At 38.9% G+C, this 15,555-nt stretch overlaps 1 protein-coding gene across 1 annotated transcript in view; it reads left to right on the forward strand.

Annotated features, from left to right (window-relative positions):
* Positions 1 to 2,939: 2,939 nt before the first annotated feature.
* TENM4 (teneurin transmembrane protein 4) overlaps positions 2,940 to 15,555 on the forward strand; it is a 772,055-nt gene continuing 759,439 nt past the window's right edge. Inside the window, exon 1 of the mRNA XM_065678851.1 lies at positions 2,940 to 3,027. The gene's annotated coding sequence lies outside the window, so the exon portion shown is untranslated. The remainder of the gene's footprint in view (positions 3,028 to 15,555) is intronic.

Below are 15,555 nucleotides of genomic sequence, written 5' to 3' on the forward strand. Positions count from 1 at the left end.
AAAAGGGCCTTAGTATGTCTTATTCCTTTGGATTTGTGCTGGATGCATGCCTTACCCTACAGTCTCAGGGAGAGGAGGGGAATGAGCTACCCTCATTAATTTGAAATCTGTCTTATTCTGGTTGCTTTTCATCTTCCATTCTTCTCCTCTATCTAAAGCTGACTCCCATTACTTCTTGCCTTATGAAGTCCTTTTTGGCTTAAGTATAGACAGTATTCAGCCTGCACCATTGCAGTGAGTCAGCTCCACCACACACGCCTGTAACTTTTCCCTCCTTTCTTTTTTCATCTTCCACATTCCCATCTGTGCACTTGCTTCATCAAGCACTCATGGCCAACGTGATGCGCACTTTTTTATGCAAGGATTGTGAGACTTTTTGCACTTTCCAGCCAGCACAGGAGGAACAAATTCCTCACATTTCTCAGTACTTATCATTTGTTCTATATAAGCTCTTTCATTTTCTTAGGTAAGGGAATAAGGGTCATGTATAAGAGTCATTCGAGGCGGCATCACAGGGAAGGCAGAACTGCACTCTTTACTCAGTTCAAGAAGCTAGATCAATATGTATTTTGATTGATTTCATTCATCTAGCCATTAATTTGAATTCAGTCACAGGCAAGGCCTGAATGCCACTCTACTGCTTGGTTCAAAGTTCCTGAATTAATTTGCCTGGATATGACTTCAAATACTGGTTTGCTCTGCTTTTACCAGCTTTCTCCAAGCTGATTCTCTCATTTTGGTGAGATAATCCTGTAGAGGACTTATTGGGATTGGGTATAATTTTAGTGTTTGAGCTTTTTACTCCTCTTGTACAAGATATTTTGCTCCTCACCAGTTACCTACCCAACTCCTGTGCCCCAGTGTCACCAACGTGTGCAGTCCATGACACCGTGTTGCAGACTAGGATTACTATCCATTACTGACAACACCATGGAGTATCTGGAGCCACCACCATAAGACACTAACCAACCAAACCCAACCCAGTCAACCAAACCAACCTAAAAATCATTAGGACTTATTTTGATGATAACATAGATGCCATGTTACACATCAATGCAAATGCGGAAAGCTAGGTTGCCAGTCTACCTGGCATAGGGTGTTCAGGGATGGACAACTACAAGGAATGACTAAGCTGATCCTTTGTGATGGTAAGGTTCTTGTTGTGCAGTTGTTCCTGTTTTCCCACAAGTCATTGTACCAAATTTCTTCCTAGCAATTAAACAAGATGTTCTACTTGCCTTTATCAGCCTAGGAAACCTGGATCTTTTCAGCAATGTATATGAGGAAAACATATGTGTAAGATCTCCATACCATGCAACCATAATTAGTGCAAGGAATGAAAGCCCTTCCCTTCACTGGAAGTTTGAAGTGTTCATTCTGTTTGCAGGATCAAGGAATCAAAATATTATCTGCAAGTTTTGTGCATCCCTGACCATGTTTCTTCTTTCTTCAGCCCTGCAAACTGAATATTCCAACAGTTACAATGCCTCCCCAGTTTTGTTCTGGAAAGGGATGGAGGAAAAAGCATGTATATACTTCTCCTAACTACTGACTGGCTGGTGCTGCTTAGATCTGCCAATGGTGCTGATCTGAGGCAGCGCTGGTATGCAGTCTCTAATTTATTTTGTCCATCTGCTTTTCCTACTTCTAATTGGTGTGTGTTAAGAGGGAAAATACTCTTAAAGAGCGTTTAGGATGAGGGATGCTGCTGGACTCACTAAAAGCAGATTGAAACATTTGCTCTTTGTTGGGCAGATCAGGCTGTATCTCAGCAACCATCTCGTATTTGGCAAGATTATTGCTTTTACATGAAGTGGTTACACACGCTGAGGTGGTTATTGGTGGGAAGGATGCATTCCTAAAAGTGAGAGGTCTTTTTTAGCAGGTTCTGCACACTTGTAAAATATTTATGTTGTACCCTGCATATACTGCAGTTTCTTTTATAAACATTGAGTTTTATGTGTCCTACTAATGCTGAAGATATGAAAAGTGCATTCAAATAGGGGTCTTGAATAAGGGTCTGTGCATGCTGAAGCAGCAGTCTTACAGTTGGGCCATTTAGTTCTCTTATTATCTCAGTGGAGAGCATCAGAAAGGTGCGTGAAGTCTAATCTGCAGCACTTTTCTGATCCTAAAGTCATGGTTTTGTTCAGGGAAAGTTAATTGTGTTAAAGCCTGAACTCTCATCTGAAAGCAGAACTTCATAACCCATGCAGAAGCCTGCCTACTGAACCGCTGCCACGTTGTAGACTGCAGGACTTGGAGACAGTTAAACATTGCTGGGATTAAAATAGACAATTTCATTTATATATTTCTGTTGTTTTCCCTACACTTTCTGGATGGGATTCATGCTGTCTAAGCTAACTAGCTAACAGTTCACTCTGAACTGACCATTTAAACAACCTGTGTGAAGGGAGGAGCATCCCCGCAGGTGATTTGCTTTAGAGGTGCTGCTCCTTAAATACCAGCTTCAGAGTAGAGTCTAATAGCTTGCTGAAACTAAGCTTTAAGGAGGTAAAGTAGAGTAACACAAATTACTCTTTTTCTTTCTCAACTAATTTTTAGCTTTCTAGTAAGATTGGCATTTGATTTTCAAACAGCACCAGAAAAATCTCTGCATTCAAGTAGATGGATGCAATGTAGTTTTTATCCATTTCGTAGCATGAATGTATTTTTTTATATAATATAGAATTATCAACCATTTTTGATGAATTAAAGCCTACCCATCTGTCAGTAACTTGCTATGTTATTTTTGAAATGTAATTTCTCCCAATACTTATCTTAGCTGAAATGCTTTATAATAGTAGCTACACTCTTCTAGTAGGTATGGTATGAAGTTTTGGTAACATACAAGTAGAGTATTAGTAAGGAATAGTGTATTTCTTATTTGCATCATTCCTCAAAGAATTACTGTGTGTTTTGTGTTTATCACTGTATAGGACCGTGGTAATAGTATATGGATTCTGTTGGAGATAGTGTGTCATACAAGTATTGGATGAAATACCTACCTACTAAACAGCCGTGCTGGTAAGCCACTTGTATATTCTTTCTTTGCTTTTGCAATGTTTTATGTCAAGCTATGCAAAGGAAGGCTTCGATCATGTTCAATTACATATTTGCTGAAAACAAAGGATGTTTTAAATATTTACAGTTCCTTTTGCCTTTACCAAATAACTTCAGTATTATTAGATTGTGTTTCTCCCTCCCTTGAGAGACATGTTTTCAGTTTTATTTTGTGCTTCTGTGTATCATGATGTTCTGGAGGTGGTTTTATCTACAGACGCTCCATCGTAAGAAATGTGGAAAAATCAGTTTCATGGGCTTCTGAAGGAGTCGGAAAGCTTCTTCCTGTTTCTTAGTTTGGGGGTTGTATTTACTCTAATTTACTGGTATGTAATTTATTGGTATTTACTGGTGTGCTTTTGGTTTGTTGTGATGCTAAAAAGTGTGGGGCTATAAACATGAGTGCAGTTTGTATTTGTAGCTGGTTAATGTGTGTCAGATATTAAAAGTATTTAAATAGTGTTAAGACAATCACACCTCAATTAAAGGATTACTTATAAGGTCACTACTCAGGAACACCTGAGCTCTAGTCCTATTCCTACCTCTGGTTTATTGTATGACCTTGCATGAGTCATTTCTGAAGAGGGCAAGCTGGGTTTCTGTGAAGGGATACAGTAATGTAGAACTGAATTGCTCTTCTTTACATAATTGGAGAGCTCATTAGGTAGCTGTTAAGAATGACTAAAACCCATTAAGTCTCATAAGCCTTATTTCTTAAAAAGAAAAAAACCTTAACAAAAAATGGAATAATATAAAACATAACTTTAGTTTCTAATGGAGCTGCTTTAACTCTTGCATTTCCAATACTGTCCTCACTGCTGATTGCTGCTTTCATCAACGGGGAGTAAAATCCACCTTTCAAACATTGTTAGGGATTTCGTATCTGACAATGAGGCAAAGATTTATAGCTTTAAAATAGAGAAATTCAAGGTGAAATCACCAGGTTTGACTTGCCAGGTTGCTCTATAAGGAGGTACATGTTCTACATATTAAAAGGACATTTTATTTGATGTTAGCCACAGCAAAACTTGCCACTTTGAAATGTCACTAGTTTAAAACAAATGTTTTTTTCTGTTAAGTCTTTATGAGGGAGAGACAAAATGTCTTTGCACTGTGTTTTCATATATCACCTGCATATGTACCGGCAGAAAGGGATCCAAATTTTGCTTTGCAGAAGGGCATTCATTTCCACAGATGCTGTTTGAAACTCAACTGGACAAGTCCCACAGCAACCTCATCCACTTAGGCTTGCTTTTGGGCAAGGTTTCAACTAGGCACTCAGAGATTCCTTCCGAAGTCACTTATTCTAAGGGTCTGTGAGTCTTTGTAGTTAGAAAAACGTGTGATGATCGGAAACGTTTAGATGATGTACACACATGAAGGTACTTTACTTAATCTTCAAGAGAAATAGCAATTTACTATAGAATGGACAAGAGATTCCTTCCAAAGTCACTTATTCTAAGGGTCTGTGAGTCTCTGTAGTTAGAAAAACTTATGATGATCAGAAAACTTTAGACGGTGTACACACATGAAGGTACTTTACTTAATCTTTAAGAGAAATAGCATGATTTGCTATAGAATGGGCAAGACCAACTGAACTCTAAAGGTGCTGAGGGAAGATGAGGAGCCAGAAAAAAGAAAGAGGGATTTCTTTAGTAAGGTTAGGGTCCAACTGTGGGAGATAATTAGGTACCTAATACCGTAGGTGTGTGTGTGAATTGTCCTGTGGTTTTCAAATTTTCCGTTAAACACTTTTGATTTAGAGCCTGACTTGCTCTCAGAAGGCTGTGTGATCACTGACTGCTTTGATCACCGGAGGGCACAGGTTTTCATATGCTGGCCAAAACTGATGCTCACTTGGGGAATCATGACTGATTTTACAGAGGGAACTCTGTGTCCAGTCTCCCTAGCAGAGGCTTATAAAATGGCACAGGTGAATATCAATGAAGAATAGTAGGATTCCATAAAAAGGATAAAATGTTATTTTACAGTGAATTAAAGTACAGCCTGCAAACTGCTAAATAATCCTTCTGCTCTGCTTAGTATTGGTGCAACCTCAGGGAATGTCCACCCTGGGACATTTTAGGAAAGGTGTGGACCAGTTGGATATAGACCTCAGAGGTGAAACAAGGGTGAGCTATGATAGGTTCATGAGTAAGATCTAAAAGAAAGGGAGGAGTGCTTGACATGGTTTATGGTGAAAAGGGATTGATGAGCTTCAAATACATGATAGCCTATTAGAAAAAGAAGTAGATATTTTCGCTTTCTGCTGGATTCATACTGGACAGACCAAAAGGTAGGGAATTTAAACTAAACTTAGGTAGCAGCAGAAAGCTTGGCCAGGTTGGGAAAATAAGGTGTTGGGATAAACTGCTTGGATGTGTTTTGGAATGGTCACTGGGGGACTTTCAGAATAGGCTGAAGAAACTTCTGTCAGGTGTAACACTGGAATAAAGGCCTGGATTCGGTTGTCTCCTGGGGTCTCTACCAGCCCTGCTTGTCCCTAATTGGCTGCCCCTGGATCTGGAGCACCAATTATCAAATGTAAAATTGCTGTTCTTAAGGGAAATGGTTGTGTAAAAAGGGAGATGGGGGGGGGGGGGGAAAGGATTGCGAGAAAGAGAGTGGATAAACACACCTCTGTATGTACATTATAGTGAGCAATCAATGCAATTTGCACCAGGTAAAGTCTTTATTGTCTAAGTTAGGAATAGACAGTATCAACTTCTGTTTGGTGGAAGCTGAATCGTTGACAAGATACATTCTCATTTACAGTCATAAAACTCAGACTGAACTCTCAATGTGTTAAAAATATAAAGACAATATCTGGTTACCCTGTTTCCTCTGAAACAGTGTGACTCAGATACCCCATTCAAAATCAACAGCCCCTGTATTGCATTCATTATGAGACTTGACGTATCAACTGATTTAGGCTGCAGATTGATGCTTTTAGCGGCAAAACACTGCCATACTGGGGATCTGAAGGCGTCTGAGCATACCACAAATAGCTGTGATGAACATACACAGCAACTGTACTACATGTGTGGGCATAATATTGTTTGGGATAGACAAGAAATTAGTGACTGAAAAGAAAACTATGATGAGCTCAATAGATCAATTACAAGAAGCAGCAGCTGCTTCCACACACTAGGAATCATAAACTCTTTAGCAAATAATCTTGTTTATATGTCTTGCTGTTAGGTGTATGAATTGACAATTGACATACTTCTCTGTATATCTCAATTGTATGGAAATATAAGTAGTTATAATAGCCCTTTTTTATGTGACTAGTAGAATGTGAAACCTGCTTGAGAAGGGCTCATTGGAACTGAGCTCCAGCTTTTCATTTCTGTGCTCTTTATCTGTACTTCCCCAGCTTGAATAATGCCAATTAGAGCTGCTGCGGTGTAAGTCACCTTTTAATTTTCTCCTTCTCATGTCTAAACATACTCACAAATTTGGGTGTTGACTGTTCTGATGGATTATTTGAATGAAAAAAAAAAATCAATTTAGGGTAAAAATAAGTGTTCTTTCTGTCTGTAAAATTTCTGGCCTTAAAACCCTTGATGCTCATCCAGCACAGGTGCTCTACTATGTAATTACTGGAAACAGCTTGATATAAAACACTGAAATAGGGCTCGTAACCTTGAAAATATTACTATTACATTATGTAGTGGCAGTTGCAGGATTGCATATGTATCGTGTTCTGGTCTTTCACTGTCTGAGGACTGCAACTGTAGCAGTTGTGCTGACAAACTGAGAGTTGAGATTTCCTTCCAGAAAACATTTGCTTGAGTTGCTAATGATGGGAGAGTGGCGTTAAAAGTAAAGAGTCGCTCTGCAGAAATCACAGCCAGCCACACCTTGAAGCCTTTCAAAGCTGAATCCATTGATCATAAATGGTTTCAGTGTTCCCATTTCCTTATGGTTTAAAAAATAATAAATATTGAACAGAGAGATTCCAGCTGCAACTGGAGCATTTTCAATAAATAAAGAGTTAAATACAGCCCAGGGCAGAGGCTGGGAACTCTCACCAATACTTGAACACTACAAGCCGGCTCCTATTCTGTAGCAGACCCCAGGCTGAGGGGAAGTGATTAATCCGGCTTTTGCTGAAGAAAAAAGTATAATTTATCCCTGGAAATGTTTAAAAATGAAGTTTTACTGTAGAAAAGTTGCATTCATCATCACTGATGTTTTTCTGACATGGCTCTATGGACGATTGCTGCCTAGTGATGAACAGTCTCTTTCTCCAGTCCAGAATCACCTGTAGAAATCCATTTTACATGAAAATGTACTTGGAACTTGACTCTTTGCAGCTTCCTTGCAGTACCAGTGCAGTTGTTTAGATCAAGCTGGAAAACTCATTCTGGCTTGGGCATTGCGCATCCTCATACTGCCAACCAGTGATGTGTCCTGCTCGCCGTATACCTACACAAAGTGCAAGTTGTGTTTCTATAGTTGGTGTTACTGGGGAAGATGAAAGATACCAGTTAAAGCAATACTGCATGTCCCCGTAGCAATATTTTAGCCAAAACAAGTTTATAAATTGTGCTCAGGTAGCTAAAGGGGGCTCACAGTATCAATGCTGGCTTCAAAACTGAGCAACAGTGTGGTTTGCCTATTTTCAAAGAGTTGTTTCTTCTGCCTTCTACCTTCATGTTTCATTGCAAAAATCCAGCTCATCAAAGAGTTTTAACTCAGCTTGAAGAATATTGGACTTTCGTATAGTTCTGTGGAATATTTTTGCCACGCTACACTGTTCTTGGACACATGCTATGTATTAAAGAACCCAGCTGTTGTCAGTCTGGGATGATGGGTGTATGATACAATGCCAGAGTGCTCATTTCTTTAAAGATGTGTTTGGATTTGTGTTTGGGCCTTCTTGAGAAGCAATTGTTCATTCAGCTCAAAGCAATACAGTGATTAACCAGATACCTTATGTTAGTGTCTAGTAAGTTGCAGGTAAGGTCATAGTCTATAGATTTCCTGGCTCTCTTGAAAATCAAATAGGTCAGGTTTTGCCAGAGTGGCAAGAAATCAAGTAGTCATTTAAGGAGAAGCTTAACCCAGGTTTTGGGTCACTGTGTGCTGTTTTGCCCGTTGTAACCCTGTATGAAGAAAGGGTAACCAAAGGAGAGGTGATTGTGTTACACAGTGGTTCACATCCATGCACATGCTTAGAAGAAACTATCTGACTGCTCGGAATTCATGCAAGACTGTGCTGACTGAAGTACCACCATCTGTGAAGCGTGTCAGTTTGGTAATCTGAGAAGTAGAAGGTGTTACACAATACCCACTCCATCTCCTCCTGAAGATTCTCTAGCCAGAATGTGAGGAAAACAAAACAAACAGAACCTCCCCTACTTTAGATTAGATTTAATCCACCTCAGCAAAAGCATAAAGTGGTAGGCTTAATACAGAAAGCCAGAAGAATGTGGAGAAAATATGAAAGTGGGTTAGCAGCGTGTTGTTCCCTTCTTCAGAAGTTTGAAGGTATTAGCTGAGATTTTGGGTTAGATCATAAGCAAGGATGTCTCTATCTCACAAGACATCTGTTTCTGAAATTAAAAAGCCAACAACTGCAGGATTGCACACTGTTAGCAATCTTTGTTTAATAGAGATCCATGATTCTGAGAGATATGTGACTTAAAACCTACTAGGGAGTGAAAAGCAATTAATAGTTGGAGCATTTTATAGTACCTTTTATCCAAGGATCTCAAGACACATTACTGGGTTTAATTAGGCCTCACTCCATGCAATAGCCAACTGGAATAGTGAATGTTCTTTTTTAGTTCTGTATATAGAGGAACTTGAGACACAGGGGTTAAATGACTTTACACTGATCATGTAAAAGCAAATAGTAATGATAGGAATAAATCCCAAACCTCCTGCCTTCCAGTTCCATGTTCCAGCCAAGTTTGCTTCCTCTACATTAAACTCATGGCTTTTTCTTATCTGTCCTGTAACATGTGTGACTTTGATTACAGGATCACACCCCAGGTAATTAGAAAAACTTGCATCCTTTCCAGAAAGAAAAGAATCAGTAAAAGACCACTTTCTGTTCTCAGGTCGAGGAGAAACTGTTCCTATTTACTGCAGTGAGTGCTGGGAAAGATATAGAAGAGCAGGGTCCAAAGATAAACATGCTGACTTTGGTGATAATGAGTAAGGGTTTGTGTTCCTGCATACCGTAGTTTGAAGGGTGGGAGTGTTGAAGGTAGTATAAAATGTAAGGAATGATGCCTGCAGTATTCTCAGGAATCCCGCATCACAAAAAATCTTAAGGCTGTGAAGGAAATGGTCTTCTGGGAAAATATAATAGGTAATCATCTCAGGGAGGTGTAACCCTGAAGCTGGGAAGTGTTGCATAGGAGACACAGGCATCTATCTGCTCAGGCAAACTATTAAATGGTAGAGTCCTTAGCAAGAAGCAGAGGGAAAGGAGGTCAATATGATTAAATTAGCAGATAATGGAGATAATTCTGTTGTTGTGTCTCTAACAGCAACTTGACTGAGGATATTGAATCAGATAATACGATTTGTTTCTTGTACCTTTTGAAAAATAGTAGGTAAAAGGAAATAAGCAAGAGAACTAGGTTAGCGCTAGTAGCCTGGATAAAAGCTGTGTTACTTCTATCTCTCAGCAACCTAATTTCAAAGAGCCTGAAGTTTTTATTTCTAGAATTGGTTGCTCGTCAGATGCTGATAATGATTATGGGTTTAAACTTAAACAAGGGAAGTTCAGGTTAGATATAAGGAAGAAGCTCTTTACTGTGAGGCTGGTGAGGCACTGGAACAGGTTGCCCAAAGAAGTGGTAAATGCCCCATCCCTGGCAGTGTTCAAAGCCAGGTTGGACAGAGCCTTGGGCAACATGGTCTAGTTTGAGGCATCCCTTCCAATGGCAGGGGGGTTGCGACTGAATGATCTTAAGATCCTTTCCAACCCAGATCATTCCGTGATTATTGATGAGAGAGCACCTAGTTGAGACCTTAAACAGAAAAAAACAGGTGGTTCATGAAAGCTTGGTTCATTGGCTTTAGTAGAGACATCTTTATGCTTAGCTTTATGTCAAAGGTTGGGTGTGTGAATCCACTTTTTTTTCTCTGCAACTGACTCACTAATTTCATCCTAATCACCCAGACTGAATACTAGAGCTGGCCAACCAGTACAAATATTTTACCATTTTTCAGCACCAGGAGGGCCTAAGAAGTTTTGTGTTGAGGTAGAAATGTTCAGTCAACTACTAAGTTCAGAATAAATATTTCATCACGTGCATAGATTGAAGTATTCATAATCCAAGTGATCCTGAGCATTGTTATACAGTCAGGGTGTATCAACATTACCCAGGCAAAAGAAGCCAGCACATTATTTCAGAGGTGATGCTGTGAATTAACTCACAAGGGTTTGTTACCACAAGTTACTTGCCAAATATTCTTCGGAAATAAGCTAAAATACCAAAGGTATAGGTTAGGAAAGTAGAAACTAGATGTCATTGAAGTGACTTCACTGTTCACACTTCATAAAATCTGCTGAATGTAGTCTTGACTCTTAAATAAATACCCAATCTTTGCAGTTCTAATCAGGGATTCTAAAAAGGCAGATGCAGCCATTGCAAATGATTTTGCTCTGTGTTACATTTGTCAAAAGCTGTCAGAATGTAGTAAAAAGGTGTTTATACAGAGTAATATGCTGCTTGAACTCCTGTACATCTCCTAGATGGGAGGTTTCAGATTGGTGATTGGTAAGAATGAAAGAGTTCCAAATGGGCCTGATAGTTCATGGCTTTACTGATTTATATATGATGCGTTTCTACACTTTTACGTGTCTGCAAATTACAGCCAACACTTGAGGTCTGAAAAAGAAATCTAATCACGGAGAAAGACCAATCTGTTTCACACTAAACTATGGTTGTGTAGTTAGATTGTAGGCATTGTATACAAAATACTGATTGCTTTTTATGCCTTTAAACATGGCTAAAAGGACTTTGTTCAAAGCTGAAGTTTGTGTCTATTTGGGGTGAAAATTGGGGAGGGAGGGGAGGATTTTTACATATGCTGAAACAAAGCACACAAGAGACTTTTATACAGTTGTGTGTGCCTACCACATCTTCATATATTTTCTACACTCCTACTATATCTTCTGCATGCCTACTTCCTACTTCTTCTACATTGTGTCTCTGATCCATTCATGGAGCTTATTGACCTCCAGAAACAAACAAATCAAAGTTGTTGTTCTATTTAATGTGCTAATTTAAAGTCGACTTTTAAAAAACAGTACATATTACAGTTATTTTCATGTGTAGCAGGAAATATATTCCTCTGGAAAACACATAAGAAAGATACATCCTGCTGGTGAACAGATGCATGCTGTTTGTTTTGATTGCTGCCTAAATGAATACTGTAACCAACATAGTAATACAAGTTTTATTTACTCTATTTTTTTGTGATTATATTAGCTGAAAATTAAAATTAAGAAATCCATAAGCTACTGGCAGGCAAAAGTGGAAAGAAGGAAGAAATTATCAGGAAGAGTGTGCTTACTATTACATTTGGCCAGCTGGTCTAGTTACATTCATAAGTATGCTAAATAAGGAATGAAGTTGTGACAGAAAATGGTACCTTCAAGACCATATATGAACTGGTCTTCTTTAGTGTGAAAAGGATGCAAATTTTCATTTTCCTTATGATTAATGGGATTATTTATAACGATTTTTAAATATTACTAAATATGAACCTTCTAACACACGTTTTTCTCTTTCAAAATTCAGAGCACAGGGAGAAAATTACATTTGTCTCTTGATAACCTCCAAAGATGCTACCAGATTGTCCTAATTCTTCTGAGACATCTTTGGCCATGTTGCAGGGGCAGAAAGGTCTCAAAAGTCTCTGAACTGCAAATTGTGTGAGATTAGGAGCTTACTGTGGGATGAGTTCAAAATGCCATTGATGTGCGGTGTTTTCATACCTATGGTATAACAGACACTCAATCTCCACTGTAGAAATTAAGACTGCCCTTCTTTTGAAACAGTCATCATTTCTTATTAGAACACATTGGCAAAGATCACAATCTCCAAAGCTTCCTATTTATAAGATTCAGAGGGAGAATTATTTTCTACCATAAGCACAGTCCAGAATTCCATAACTACACTTGATTTGAATTTTATGCTTTGAAACTGAAACACTGTGTTACCTATGAAAAATGTACCGCATCTTCCCAAAGTTACAGATTTTATTTCACTGGCTCTGCTGCCTTTGGCTAGAGTAGAGTTAATTTTCTTCACAGTAGCTGGTATAGGGCTTTTTGGGGTTTGTGTTGAAAACAATGTTGATCACACAGGGATATTTTCCTTATTGCTGGGCAGTTCTTACACAACATCAAGGCTTTTTCTACGCCTCACACCACCCCGCCAGAGAGTGGGCTGGAGGTGCACAAGGAACTGGGAGGGGATACAAGGAAGGGCAGCTGACCCCCACTGACCACAGGGATATTCCAAGCCATATGATGTCATAACCACATGAGGTCATGCTCAGCATGTAAAGCTGGGGGGAGATAGACCAGGGAGGCTGCTGCTGGGGGATCAACAAGGCATGAGTCAGTTGATGGTAAGAAATTGTCTTCATTTGCATCATTTGTTTTTTCTTGGGTTTTATTTCTCATTCCTTGTTATTTTCCTTTTCATTATAATTGTTGTACAATATTTTATTTCAATTATTAAGATGTTCTTAGCTCAACCCACGAGTTTTCTCTCTCCAATTCTCTTATCTCCATACTGTTGGAGTGGGGCTGGGGCTAAGTAAGCAGTTGTGTGGTGCTTAGCTGCTGGCTGGGGTTAAACCATAGAATCATTGAATAGTTAGGGTTGGAAAGGGCCTTAAGATCACCTAGTTCCAATCCCCCTGCCATGGGCAAGGACATGACATTCATATATACAGAAAACGTTCTGAAAGTGTGCAAATTAATCTTTGTAAAGCACAGCCATGTTTCATATTTTGTCTTCCATCATTGTAATAATGTGGGCCTTTTCAATTTCCCGTATAGCTAAAATACACTATTTTGTGCGGTGATTGCATTTGAATAAATTGTTTTAAGGTTGAAGGTATTTTTTTGCCTTTACTCTAGGTCCTTTGACAGAGGATGATGAATAACATTCTTAAAGAGAGTTTCATGATGAACAACTTCCTCAGAATTTCTCTTATTTGTTCTTATCTTTAATAGCTGCATCGTTGTTCATAGCCTAAAACCCTGTCGGGATGGGACCTGGATACACAAACTTCTTTCCATGTTCCTACCTTGCTTTGAAAGAATGTATGAGTGTGCAGCTGGGGAATTAATTTAAGTGTGTCCTATAGTCTGGAGATCATGGAGACCAGGACTGCAAATTATAGAATAGTAGAATAGTGATGGAAAGGACCTTAAGATCATAAAGTTCCAAACTACAGTTTGGAATTATAGTTCCATATTATATTGCAGACAAAACCAGTGTAACTGAATACAAGAGCCCACCTACAAGATGACCCCTTCCCAATTAAAATGACTTTTTTTTTTTTTAAATATGAAATTCCTAAAATTCAATCCATTCTTCCAGCTTCAACAGTTTTTATTTCACTGTGATCATCAAAGCCAATTATGACAAGTTCTACTCTGTTGTGAATTCTTGCTGGATGTTCAATTGAATCTGTCATTTGGGAATCATTAACACCTCATATGCTAATGTTTAGTGTATTGTGAAGAGGCATCACTTGTAGTATTGGGTTAAGTATTCACACACACACACACCCCTAAAGCAGGGGCAAGTAGTTGTTTTAATGATTTACATGTACATTTCCATGTTTTTAGAATAATCGTGTTTGGCTTTGCTTTAATTTTAAATGCCAAAATTCAGAAATATTATTAAGCCAAACCCACAAGTGTATTTAGGTTCCCAGTTCTAACTGAAGGACTTGAAATCCTAGTTCCAAAGAGGGCTCTGTAGTCTCTTCAATGCTGGAAGAGAAACTGGGTAGCAGATAACGCACAGGTGGTAGAACTGGTGGGCTGAAAGCAGTTCTACTTTAGGAAATTAAAGTAAAAAGGCCCAAGGCTCCTCTGTCTGCTGTAGAAGCTGGACTGGACATTTGGGGAGCATCTAATGCACATGCGCCTGATGTAACCCTGCTTCATACTTGGAGAACCAATAGCAAAGAAATAGAAACATGATGGGATAGGAATCTCCTGAGGACTGGAACTGGATGATGCTAATGCTTGGAGTTTGCTACCAAACCTATGATATCGACATAGTCACAGATTCCCATCAGTCTTGGTCATGATTTATTTCTTGAGAATGATAGAAGGATCTTCTGATGTCTGAGACTGCCATCATCCAAAGCAAAACGTACCACGCCAGTTATGGCAAGAACATGGTCAGATACATCAGTTGGGTAAATAATTGCAACAGATATTCAGCACAGAAGCCCATAAGTAATAAATTCAATCTAAAATGTCACTTACAGGACAGGCTGTTTCTGGGAGCACCAGCTACAGAAGATAAAGCAGCTCTTTCTAGTGCTCTGACTGTATGGTACAGCATGGTCCTTTTTTTTTTCATGTGCTCACTAAACATATGAGCCCATTTAGCTCTACACAATGTTTATTCATTCCTTTGAAGCTTCAGTAGCACATTCAGCTCTAATGTGTGTTTGAAACGTGATGAAAGTATAAGGCATTCCTGATAGAAATAAAAGCATGATTAAAGAGGTAGTGCAGTAACTGTCAGTCACGTTTTGTGAAGTCATTATCCTGTTGCAAACCTCTTTCTAAGAGGCCTATCTCCTTACCAAAATATACTTAGTTGCTATTATTGGATAAGGTGCTTGTTTTCTCTTTTGACTCTAATTCATGTGTATGCCATGTGTGAACACCTGCATGTCTGTCTCTGTATCCCCTTTTCTTTCTGTCCTCAAAATGTAGTTATGAATGCAGCTCATTCCAAACCAGTTGTAGGCATAAAACCAAATCTACCAAAAACTTGCTATTGAATCAGTTACATAGTGATTTCAGTTATTCTAGATGATGGGTGCAATAGGGAAATTTTTTCTTTAAAAACTCAAAATAATGGTAACAATTAAAATAAAAATGTTGGTGGGCTATTCAGTCTAGGTATTTCTTTGAACCGATGAAAAGTACGTGAACCTAAGCCCATGGGGGCTAAAATTAAATCAACTGTATTCAATTCACTGCACTAACTGCCTTGATCTGTGGCAGTGGTACCAGTTCCCTGTGTTAGCATCTCTATAGCCCTGCCCCTCTTTGGTATGAAGTTACATGCCTAAGGATGGTGCCTTAGGAAAGGGTAAGGGCCAAACCTCAGCTACAGACCAGTGTCTGCAAATCTTGCACACAAAATCACATCTATTTATAACTAAGGCTGTTAACAAGAAATCTATATTTCACTACCTTTTATTGTTGTTCTAACTGTCTCAGATTCTATCAACTATATCATCCAGAAGTAG

The sequence above is a fragment of the Lathamus discolor genome, chromosome 4, assembly GCF_037157495.1.
Source record: "Lathamus discolor isolate bLatDis1 chromosome 4, bLatDis1.hap1, whole genome shotgun sequence".
NCBI lineage: Eukaryota > Metazoa > Chordata > Aves > Psittaciformes > Psittacidae > Lathamus > Lathamus discolor.